This window comes from Physeter macrocephalus, chromosome 16 (genome assembly GCF_002837175.3).
Source record: "Physeter macrocephalus isolate SW-GA chromosome 16, ASM283717v5, whole genome shotgun sequence".
Taxonomy (NCBI): domain Eukaryota; kingdom Metazoa; phylum Chordata; class Mammalia; order Artiodactyla; family Physeteridae; genus Physeter; species Physeter macrocephalus.
In genome coordinates, this window is record NC_041229.1 from 83,919,701 (window position 1) to 83,930,333 (window position 10,633).

A 10,633-nucleotide genomic window follows, 5' to 3' on the forward strand; every position below is an offset into this window, starting at 1 on the left:
GCAATAGTTGAAGGATATTCATTCAAATGGAAGAAATATCATTTAGCATTATTATAGGCTAGCTGTCCTGTGCCAGTCTACAGTTCATGCATGGCCCTTTAGAGGTAATACTAAGGCTTACAAATTACCAAAAAAGAAAAAAAATTTTATCATCTCTTAAATAATAAGTCCTATGATCCCCATCCTGCTCTACTGTTACAATTGACTTTTTAAAAATTTTCTTCATTTCTCCCATCCTATATACCTTTTTCTTATCTCCAAAAATAACTCCCTTAAGTTTTATTGACACATTATGAGTCACCTGCACAATAAATTTATTAGCTGTAGCTTTTAAAGATGAGTCAACTTTATGTTATCAACAAGGTATTAAATTCAAGTAACGGATACCTATTTGAAAAGAATGTATGTCACTGAGAAGACCCTATATGTTTACAATGAATTTAATTAAGATGAGTTTAGTTGGGACTTTCCAAAGGAGCTAACCATTTCTAATCAAATAATAATGGCTAGGACAGGGAAGGAAAAAACACTAACTCTCAAATGCCACTCAATAAACAGCTGCTTAAAAAACAGAGAAGTAAACAGTGACCATGTTTAATAAAAGTTTTGAGACAAATTTTATTTTGAAAGGAAAGCTACTTTTTTGAAATAATTATATAATACTATTAACTACCATAGAAAGTTAACCTGAGAAATACAATACCTGACAAAATAATTTGAAATTACACATAAACCAAATATTGTATATTTAAAATACAAGTGATTATATTATGAGGATAAGAAAAAGCTTTTTAGTCCACTTATTTCATGAATAGATCTTTTCAGTGTAATAGAATTTTACATAAACAGTTTAGCTTTTCAAATAGTAAAAATACAAACAGAAGGCTAAAGAAGTCCTTTATAAATGAACATAATGCAGTGCAGTAGAAAAATTATTAAGCTTTCTCATTCATTCATTTTAAATGTGACAACCAATGAAGAAACACATTTTGGAATACAATAGCTTGGAACCAGTTAAAAAAAAAATCATTAAGAATAACAAATTTGCTAGGTAGGTTTGACCAACGATCGCTACATAAATTTATTATATTTTATTTTTGTTTTTTTAGATAAAGACCTCATATGGAGAAAAGTAAAATGTACTACACATAAACAGAGGCTGCAAGTAAATCAATATATTATGCATAATGGATGATTATATTTCACTTATTCTTATAATTTCAAAAATACTTTAGTCACCTATATTTAAGATTTTTAAGTTTAAAAACATTAAGATTAAGGTTTTGTAATCTTTTTTTTCAAATATAAAGCTACTAAATAAAAAAAACACAGTAAGATAAAAATTAAGTCCTATGAATAAATATTTTAAAAGTATTCCAGGATCATAACACTGACAACACTAATTATCTTTTCCAGTCTTGGCAGTTATGTTGCATACTGTTTGGGTGACTGATGGGATAATTTCACTTCATTTTCTCTCAGTTTATTCTGGACCATGTAAGAGAAGAATATTAAAATAATTAACACCTCTAAACAAAGTAGTTGATAAAGTTTTTGGTTGAAATAAAATGCTTAAAAAAAGAAAACCTCAATTAACTAATACATGATTCTAGAGCAAGTAACTAAACCCCCATCTGCTAAAGGAAAACTTTGACTACGAATTTCTGATTTAAAAAAATAGTCATTCAGTATTAACATTAACTATTTTATGACTTTTACACAAGATCATACACTTTCACAAAGAGCCTTTTTAATCAGCAATTTGAGTCAGCATTTCCTTAATTATCAAAAGTATATGTCGATATATTTTGATATCATTAAACATTTTATTCACTAAAAACATTTAATCAGCAGGAATTGAAACAGTCATAAAACAGGTAAAACGTATGACAAAACAAATTACTCCAATTCCTTATACCTATAGACAGTAGGATTTATTGATAATGGCCTCATATCTAAAAGAACACTAAAGTCTTTAAACTAATATTTAATGTCAAATATAAATCTTTACCAATAGCAAATACATTGTATCACCAAACTAGAAAAAGTATAAAAGACAATAATAAACTTTTCTATTTGAACATTTTAATACACTTTAAGTCATACATAGTTTATAGTCTATATATGTTTTCCATAATTTTGAGTCATATAGCTCATAATAAGGCAACATATTTTAAATAATAAAAAAGCATATTCTTTGCCTTGATCACCTGAATTTTTTGGTTGTTGTTTATAAAATTAATCATAGTTAGCAGGATAGAAATCGCTTTGAGCTTCATGAATGACATCCAAGAGATGGGGAAGGATTAGTTCTCAGTTGCTGCCAGTTATAGTGCCAGGTGGCTTTTTCTGCAGTGAAGGTGTTACGGATAATCCCATTACACTGGTACTAAATCTTGCAGACATCAAAATTATCACCAAGGTTCCTTTTCATCCCATCCTTTCCAAATGACTGGAAGTCGCTTCACCTGAAAGAAGTCAAATCCACATGCAGCTGCTGCTTTAGCAGACAGCAAACTCCCTGAGAATGCCAGTCGTGATTCAATTTTGCTGTGCTGGTGGCCCCCTATTCCCTGTCCAATAATACATCTGTTAAAAAATCCTACAGCTACAAATCAAGTTTAATCCTACTAGGGACCTCATGTTGGTCTTGTCTTCCAAAAAGGCAGCAGGTTCTGCTGTCTATCTGCTGGTGTCTGGGGAATACCATTTAAATCCCAGCCCTACTTAGAAGAATAAGCTAAGGATCACAAAACATGACCTCAAAAACCCTGATATGACTATATTCTGACCCAGAGGCATTCATTCTAGGTGAAGATTAGAACTTTGCATAATAAGATTACACAGCAAGTGAATGATATCAAGGGACTATCCATATGCAGCCGCCTGGTTTTCTATAGACAGCCTGCGCTCTGCAATATGCAGTGCAGACGAAAAAGAGCTTGGTCTTTCTAGCTGAAATAAAATAGATTCACATAAATTAGTTGGCCATTTCCAGATTCCTAAATCCCCTATTACATCTTTTATTGACAGCTCCGGTGAGGATAGCACAAATGTTATTCCTTTTTATTCTGTGCTTCTAGAACAATCATGCTCTGTAATTGAAATGTACATAGATTATGGCTAGAAATTAACATCTTGTTTGCTGTAATCTTGGATTACAATTGACTGTGTACATAATAAAATTAGGAAATCAATGGATGGATTTATCATCTCCAAGAAACTAGAGGCATTGTTTAAAGGACAGTTCAACATTTTATGCCAACACTTTAAATGTATAAGTCACAAAGAGAAGTCAATAAAAATTTAAGTGAGTAAAAGAATACAACAGGCATCAGCCAATATCTACATAAAAGTTAGATTACATAAAAATTAGCTCATTTTCCTCAAAATTTAGAAAATGTGAATTATTCAGAGGTTTCACAAACAGGATTTTCTCCCTAAACTATACATGAACAAGAAGGTCAGTTACATATAATAAGGCCTCTACTTTTTTATAAAGTAGTTACAGTAGCAGTATTTTATACAAATCATCTTGATCATTTTATACTTTAAAATATTTGAATAAATTCAAATCAACTGTAATTCAAAGTTTTATAATTCTTAACTGTATACTTTTAAAGTACACAGTGAAGTAACCTCTCCTTATATTTATATATATACAGAGCATTTAAAATGTATGGAATCCTAGAAATACTTAAAAAACAATACTTTGTTCAGTTTTCTTCCAGGAAAGTGAAAGCTGTACCAACTCTAAGCAAATATATATGAAAAGAGATTCATATTCATTCACACAAATACCTATCCAGAAAAATTCTAAGAATGTGAGGAGGAGTTCTCAACTTTATTTAAAGAAAAAAAGAAGTATCAAGATTTGCCATGGGATTCTTATAAAATTAAGCTGCTCAGTATACCTGAAATATGACTTATTTGACAACTCTGATTTGCTCACAATTGTTGAGGAACATACTACATCCATTACATTGGCCATTATTATCTCCTTATCATCACAATACCTGTAAGCATAGCTCCGTAATATCTGATAAATACTCAGAGTCAGGTGACATAATTCTGATTTTGTGTATGAATCAGGCACCAATATTATCAGTTCTAGAGCTATAAAAAACACTATATGTAATTTCAACTTTATAGCACATGAATACTCTTTGATTATCTGTATTAGGATATTACAAGAAAATTAATGAAGAATGCAAAAAATACACATTTCTGTTATGATTTTTATATGTAATACTCTAGAGCTACACTGTTCAATAAGGTAGCCATTAGCTACATATGGCTATCGAGCACTTGAAATGCGACTAGTCCACATTGAGATGTATTGTAAGTATAAAATATACACTGGACTCTGAAGACAGTACAAAACAGAATAAAATATTTTGTATTAATTACATGTTGAAAAGATAATATTTTGGATCTAATGGGTTAAATTATATATATATATATGACTTGCATTATATTTCTATGGAACAGCACTGCTCTAGCAGATCATACAATTTCAATAACATACTCCTAAGCTAACTGAAATTGTACTACTAAAAAAAACACTAAAGCAGAGGGTTATTGTGGAAAAACAAACATTCCAGTATCAAATCTGATAGAAAAGCCTAGTAAAGAAAAACAAAATGTTGTCATTTACTTTCTATTTCATATTTCTAGCTTAAGGGTAGTAGGGAAGAAGAAGGGACCAGCCAAATCAATGACCAACATGTACTAAAAAAGAATGTTTTATAGTTACAAAAATGCTTTAACCCAGTAAACAAAGGTTTTTAGAAAAAACACAGCTTGGGCAACTTCATAAAAGACTAGGAAGGTCTGTGTGTTATCCCTCAATGAGTCCAATAAACAGCAACTTCAAAAAAGTCTGGATCTAGAAAGGGCCGTGATTTTTGCCTAAGGTGCTATATAATTGTTTATATTCAAATTTTAAAACTACATTTTAAGTAATAACTATAATAGAGATTTGAAGCATTTAGTATATTTCAGAATTTTAGCACAATTTAAAAGATCAATTTTATAAATTACTAGAAAACTGCTTTTTCATTAGTCTTCTCATCATTTCATCAATGTAGGTAAAGAAAAAATAGTCCATTAATAAAAGGTGTTTTACAGAAACAAGGCAAACTGTAAACAGTTAAAATATAAAACATATACCTAATTTAATTCAAGAAAGTTAACGGCTGATTTAGTATGACCACAGACAACTGATATCATACAATTAAAACACAGTCTATCTTTGTCACACATTGGAATATTATTACAATATAAACAATAGTATGTAAGGTATTAACTCATTTAAAAGTTGCTTTTTCATAATTATTCCTTCATAATATGTATCTAAAATACTAAGACTAAAGATGAAATATGAGTATCAATAAATAAGATGGGTAAACTCTAAATCAATTCTTCATGACCTAGCCATGCCACTTTTTCCTATCCTTTTAAAATTATTTAAGTTCTTTTCTTTTCTGGTTACAAGTATCACACAGACATAGACACACATAGACACACAAAAAAACCCAAAATAATAACAATAAAAAACTTTCTAGTCATCAATATATGAGTGCAATGAAATTCAGTCTAAGTTAATCCCCAGACATCCAAATTCATGAATAAAAATTCATCAGTTTTAAATACACTGAGCCTATTAAGCAAGAACAAAAGCATATGCACAAAAGAGCTTTTAATATATTTCAAAGCCCACAAGAGCCATGGTCTCATTAAAATTATAAATTACACAAACATGGAATGAAGATTCAAACTGCAGTGCAGCTAAGCAGATTACAGAAAACCCCGCGTTCCATATGATAACACACCATGGCCCTCCCAGATGGAGGCTTGGAACAAAAAGGCCATCACCACAGCTAGGGAAAACCTCCTTGTGATCTCTGGTTTCTGTTCAGCAGATGACAGCCAAATAATATGTTGATTATTCTGTTTGTGCTGCTAAGCTTGTAAGATGGAATAAAAGCGATATGATCTATTGTGAACCCAATGCTAATGTGTTGCTCCACTCATAAATAATATGCTGAATTTATTTTGAAAATATCTTTTATCTGAATTTCAGTTTTCAAATGCATGAATTAAAAGCCAGTATAAAATTATATTTAATGTTATGCTTTAAACTAAAAAATGTAGATGACAAGTGAAAAATATCTAGATGCTTAGTTAAGAGTCAACTACAATCACCTTTCTTTAATTTCAGCACTGTGATCAGAGACAAAATATATTTTTAAATAGGCAATTACTCTCATGAAATATAAATGTAAAATTAAGTAATACAGTAATCATGAAGTTAACAATAAACATTATTGACAAGATAAAAACTAAAATACCAGAGTATATAAAAACACTTTGCTGCAATATAAATAATAGCACATAGAACAAATACCTAAAATATTTTTGAATAATAAAAAGTATCACTGAAGGCCTTATGAATGTTAACTTGTACACAAATGGATGCTCACAAGAAATCCTACTTAAAATCAAAATAATTAAAAAGAAGCTTATATAGTAGGAAGCAGCCGCATAGCACAGGGAGATCAGCTCAGTGCTTTGTGACCACCTAGAGGAGTGAGATAGGGATGGTAGGAGGGAGATGCAAGAGGGAGGAGATATGGGGATATATGTATATGTATAGCTGATTCACTTTGTTATAAAGCAGAAACTAACACACCATTGTAAAGCAATTATACCCCAATAAAGATGTTTAAAAAAAAAGAAGCTTATAAAAATAATTTTCAAATATAATAGACAGCATTCATATCGCTTTGATGACTAAAGTTAAAACCTAATTTTTCTCCTCAATTGAATATCCTAAACTTTAACAGAGTAAACTATACCCAAATGAGGTAACTGGAATTATGTCTGTAAATACTTCACAAAATTTCATGGATAAACATTTTTATGAATACTAGAATTGTTAAAAATATTGAAAATCGTAACATTTTCCCACCCCAGAAATTCCTTCCTGGATTTTCTAGTAAACTTTCCTTAAAGACAAACAAACAAATAAATAAAGCAGTACATTAAAGCTGCAGGTAAGGTAAACACAGATTACACACTCTTTTCTTAAGGGGGTATTTTGTAGGAGGTACATAATTATGTTCATCTACAAAAGTCCACTTTGTTTTTCTGTCTAGAGACATAGATTGAGTCTGAAAAGAAATAAAACTGCCTAACATGAAAATACAGGCTAAAAATGACAGATGCAAAAGGTAAAATTACCACACTTTTAGAGAAAAACACAGAACACAGAACATCCTTGGAGTAGACAATTATTTCTTAAGTAAGATGTAAAAAGCACTAAACATAAATGACAAACTAGACTACTTTAAAGTCATAAACTTCTGTTCATCAAAAGCACTATTAATAGATTGAAAAGGCAAACCTCAGAGTTGGAGAAATATTTGCAATACCTATAAAAATGAAGGACTCATGTTCTGAATATATAAAGAACTCCTACAAATCAAAGAAAAAGGCAGCCCAACAAAAAAATGGGCAAAGGAAGTGAACAGGCATTTCTCAAAAGAGAATAACCAAATGGTCAATATACATATGAAAAAGTGCTCAATTTTATCAATCATCAGGGAACTAGAAACTAAAACAGTATAATGATTTACTACTTTATACCCACCAGAATTGAAAGATGAAAAAGATGGGGAAAAGGGAGCGTTAGCAAAGACGCAGAGCAACGTGAATTCTCATATGAATGTAAATTAGTACAACCATTTCAGAAAACTGGCAATTTTGATTAAAGCTGGACATAAATGTACTTATGATCCAGTAATTTTGCTCCTAGACATATGCTCAACAGAAACCCATAAATATATTAATCAGGAGATACATATTAGAATGTTTATATTTAACATTATATGGAAATCACCCAAATGTCCATTAACAGAATAGATAAAAAATAGTTCTGATATAGTCATATAATGGAATGCAGCAATGAAAATGAACAGATTACAACTACATGGAACAATGTAGATGAATCTCAAGACATAATGTTGAACAAAGGAAACCAGACATAAAAAAATTATACTGTATAATTCTATACATAAAATACAAAACCAAGCAAAACTAATCTATGCTATTAAAAGTCAAGGCAGTGGTAATCCTTGCGCAGGGAGGGAGACAGTGGCTGGAAGAGTGCATGAAGGTGTCTTCTAGAGTGCTGATAATGTTCTTTTTCATATCTGGGTGCTGTTTGCATAATTGTATTTGGCTTCTAAAAAATTCAGTGAGCCATCCACTTATAATATGTACACTTTTCCATATATACAGCTTTCTTTAAAAATGCAATTTTGCACACAAATACAGATATACAAAGGTAGTCAAAATCCTTGTCATAAGAAATTTAGGAACAACTAATGTATGTATAATCTAAAGGTGAAAACTGAAGGTTCTTATACTACTTATTTGAATAATCAATTTTTCAAACCAACAGGTAAGATAAGTTCCTGAACTCTTATAAATGGAGGAGCAACAGCTATTCACCCTATTATATTCCCCAGCTCCCAAGTTACAATACCATATTTTCAGAGATAACTGGCCTTTGCGTCAGAGTAGCTGCTGGTGCTGCTGCTATTATAAAAGAGCTTCTAAAATAGTCTCAGTACTGAAAAATTGCCCTTATGTGAGAAACTAAAGTAGCACAGAAGATAAGGCAGTATAAAGAATACGCTTGCCGTTTTCCCCATTGCCCTCAAATTTCATAAGCTTTTATTTATTATGAAAGCTTATTACCTAATTTAATGAGAATCTTTTGAAAACATTTATTTTACTTTTCAGTGAAGTTAAAATATAATTCTTTAATATCAATATCCTACAAATTAAATGAAACTTCATGATAATTTGACAATATACATCTCATTATTTCCCACTTAAATATTTTCCCTTACTTCTATTCTGGAATCAACACACGATTTACAACACCGTTTTTCTCATATTGAAAAGATACTTTAAGAAATAAGCTAAGGGCTTCCCTGGTGGCGCAATGGTTAAGAATCTACCTGCCAATGCAGGGGACACGGGTTCAAGCCCTGGTCTGGGAAGATCTCACATGCCGCGGAGCAACTAAGCCCATGAGCCACAACTACTGAGCCTGCGCTCTAGAGCCCACGAGCCACAACTACCTGCGCCCTAGAGCCCACGAGCCACAACTACTGACCTCATGTGCCACAACTACTGAAGCCTGTGCGCCTAGAGCCTGTGCTCTGCAACAAGAGAAGCCACCGCAATGAGAAGCCCGCGCACCACAATGAAGAGTAGCCTCCACTCTCCGCAACTAGAGAAAGCCGGCACACAGCAATAAAGACCCAACGCGGCCAAAAATAAATTATTTTTTAAAAAAGAAAGAAGTTAAAAGAGATCACCTAATGATTATATAGTTCACGTTTTATTTGTATAATAAATATTTATTCACTGCTTACTATCTCCCAGGCTCTGGGGATAAAGGAATAAAACTGGCTAATATTGTGGGAAATATAGCAGGTTTATCCCTTTCTTTCTCTCTCTCATTTGACTAACAAATAAAACAAAACTATTTTTAACTAGTAACATAGTCACATATTCAAAAATTAAAAACAATCTAAAAGATATACAGTAAAAGCCCCATCTACTTTGTTTTCCTTACCCATCCACATACAAGATTTAGATTTTGTATACCTGTCCAGATTTTCTTTATGCTAATATAAGCCATTATGAATATATCTTATTCCTCTCCTCCTTTATACAAAAAGTAGTTTACTATACACTCTGCTTGAACTTTGCTCTTTTCAAATAACAATGTATGCTTGAAAACTTTCCAAATCTTCATATAGAGAACATCCTTTCTATTTTTACAGCTGTAGAGTACTTCACTGTACAGCTATGCCAGAGTTCATTCAACCAGTACCCTACTGACAGACATTAGGGATGTTTCCAATCTTTTGCTACTACAAAAGAAGCTACAATGAAAACTTTTATGCATATGTTATTTTATAAGTACATAAGTATATCTGTAATAAATTCCCAGAATTGGTTGAGACAAGTGTGTAAATGCATTCGTCTTTCTCTAGAAATTGCTAATTTTTCTTCTGTGGAGGCTGTGTCATTTTGCTTCCACCACATATACATCTCCAATGTATACCAGAAAAAGCTATTCTTCTCTTTGGGCCTCTAAGATATTTTGTTCATTAGGCAATTCTCAAAGATGTTCTCATTGGAAAAAACTATATGAAGTTCTTCGTTTATTTTTCCCCAAATGCATATGTAAAATTGCTGACTTAGTTTTCAAGTTGGAAAAATACCGCTGATGTAGGAAATCATCATATTGATGCCTAATGTGCTGGGATAGCAACTGTCTATCTCTCTTCCCAGTATCTCCTTTCATTTAAAAACAAATATACACCCCCATCCCAATTTTTTTCCTTTAAATTCACATTCAGTACTTTATAATTGGGAAAGCAGTCAAATGCATTTCACTTTTTTTTTTTTTTTTTTTTTTTTTTTTTTGTGGTATGCGGGCCTCCCTCTGCTGTGGCCTCTCCCGTTGCGGAGCACAGGCTCCGGACGCGCAGGCTCAGCGGCCATGGCTCACGGGCCCAGCCGCTCCGTGGCACGTGGGATCCTC

General features: G+C 31.9%; 1 protein-coding gene and 1 pseudogene across 5 annotated transcripts in view; one reads left to right on the top strand and one right to left on the bottom strand.

Annotated features, from left to right (window-relative positions):
* The window catches only part of IMMP1L (inner mitochondrial membrane peptidase subunit 1), a 74,279-nt gene that overhangs the window by 40,147 nt on the left and 23,499 nt on the right, over positions 1 to 10,633 (bottom strand). The gene's annotated exons all lie outside the window — the stretch shown is intronic.
* Positions 7,220 to 10,633, top strand: part of LOC102993710 (cell death activator CIDE-B-like) — a 6,517-nt pseudogene continuing 3,103 nt past the window's right edge.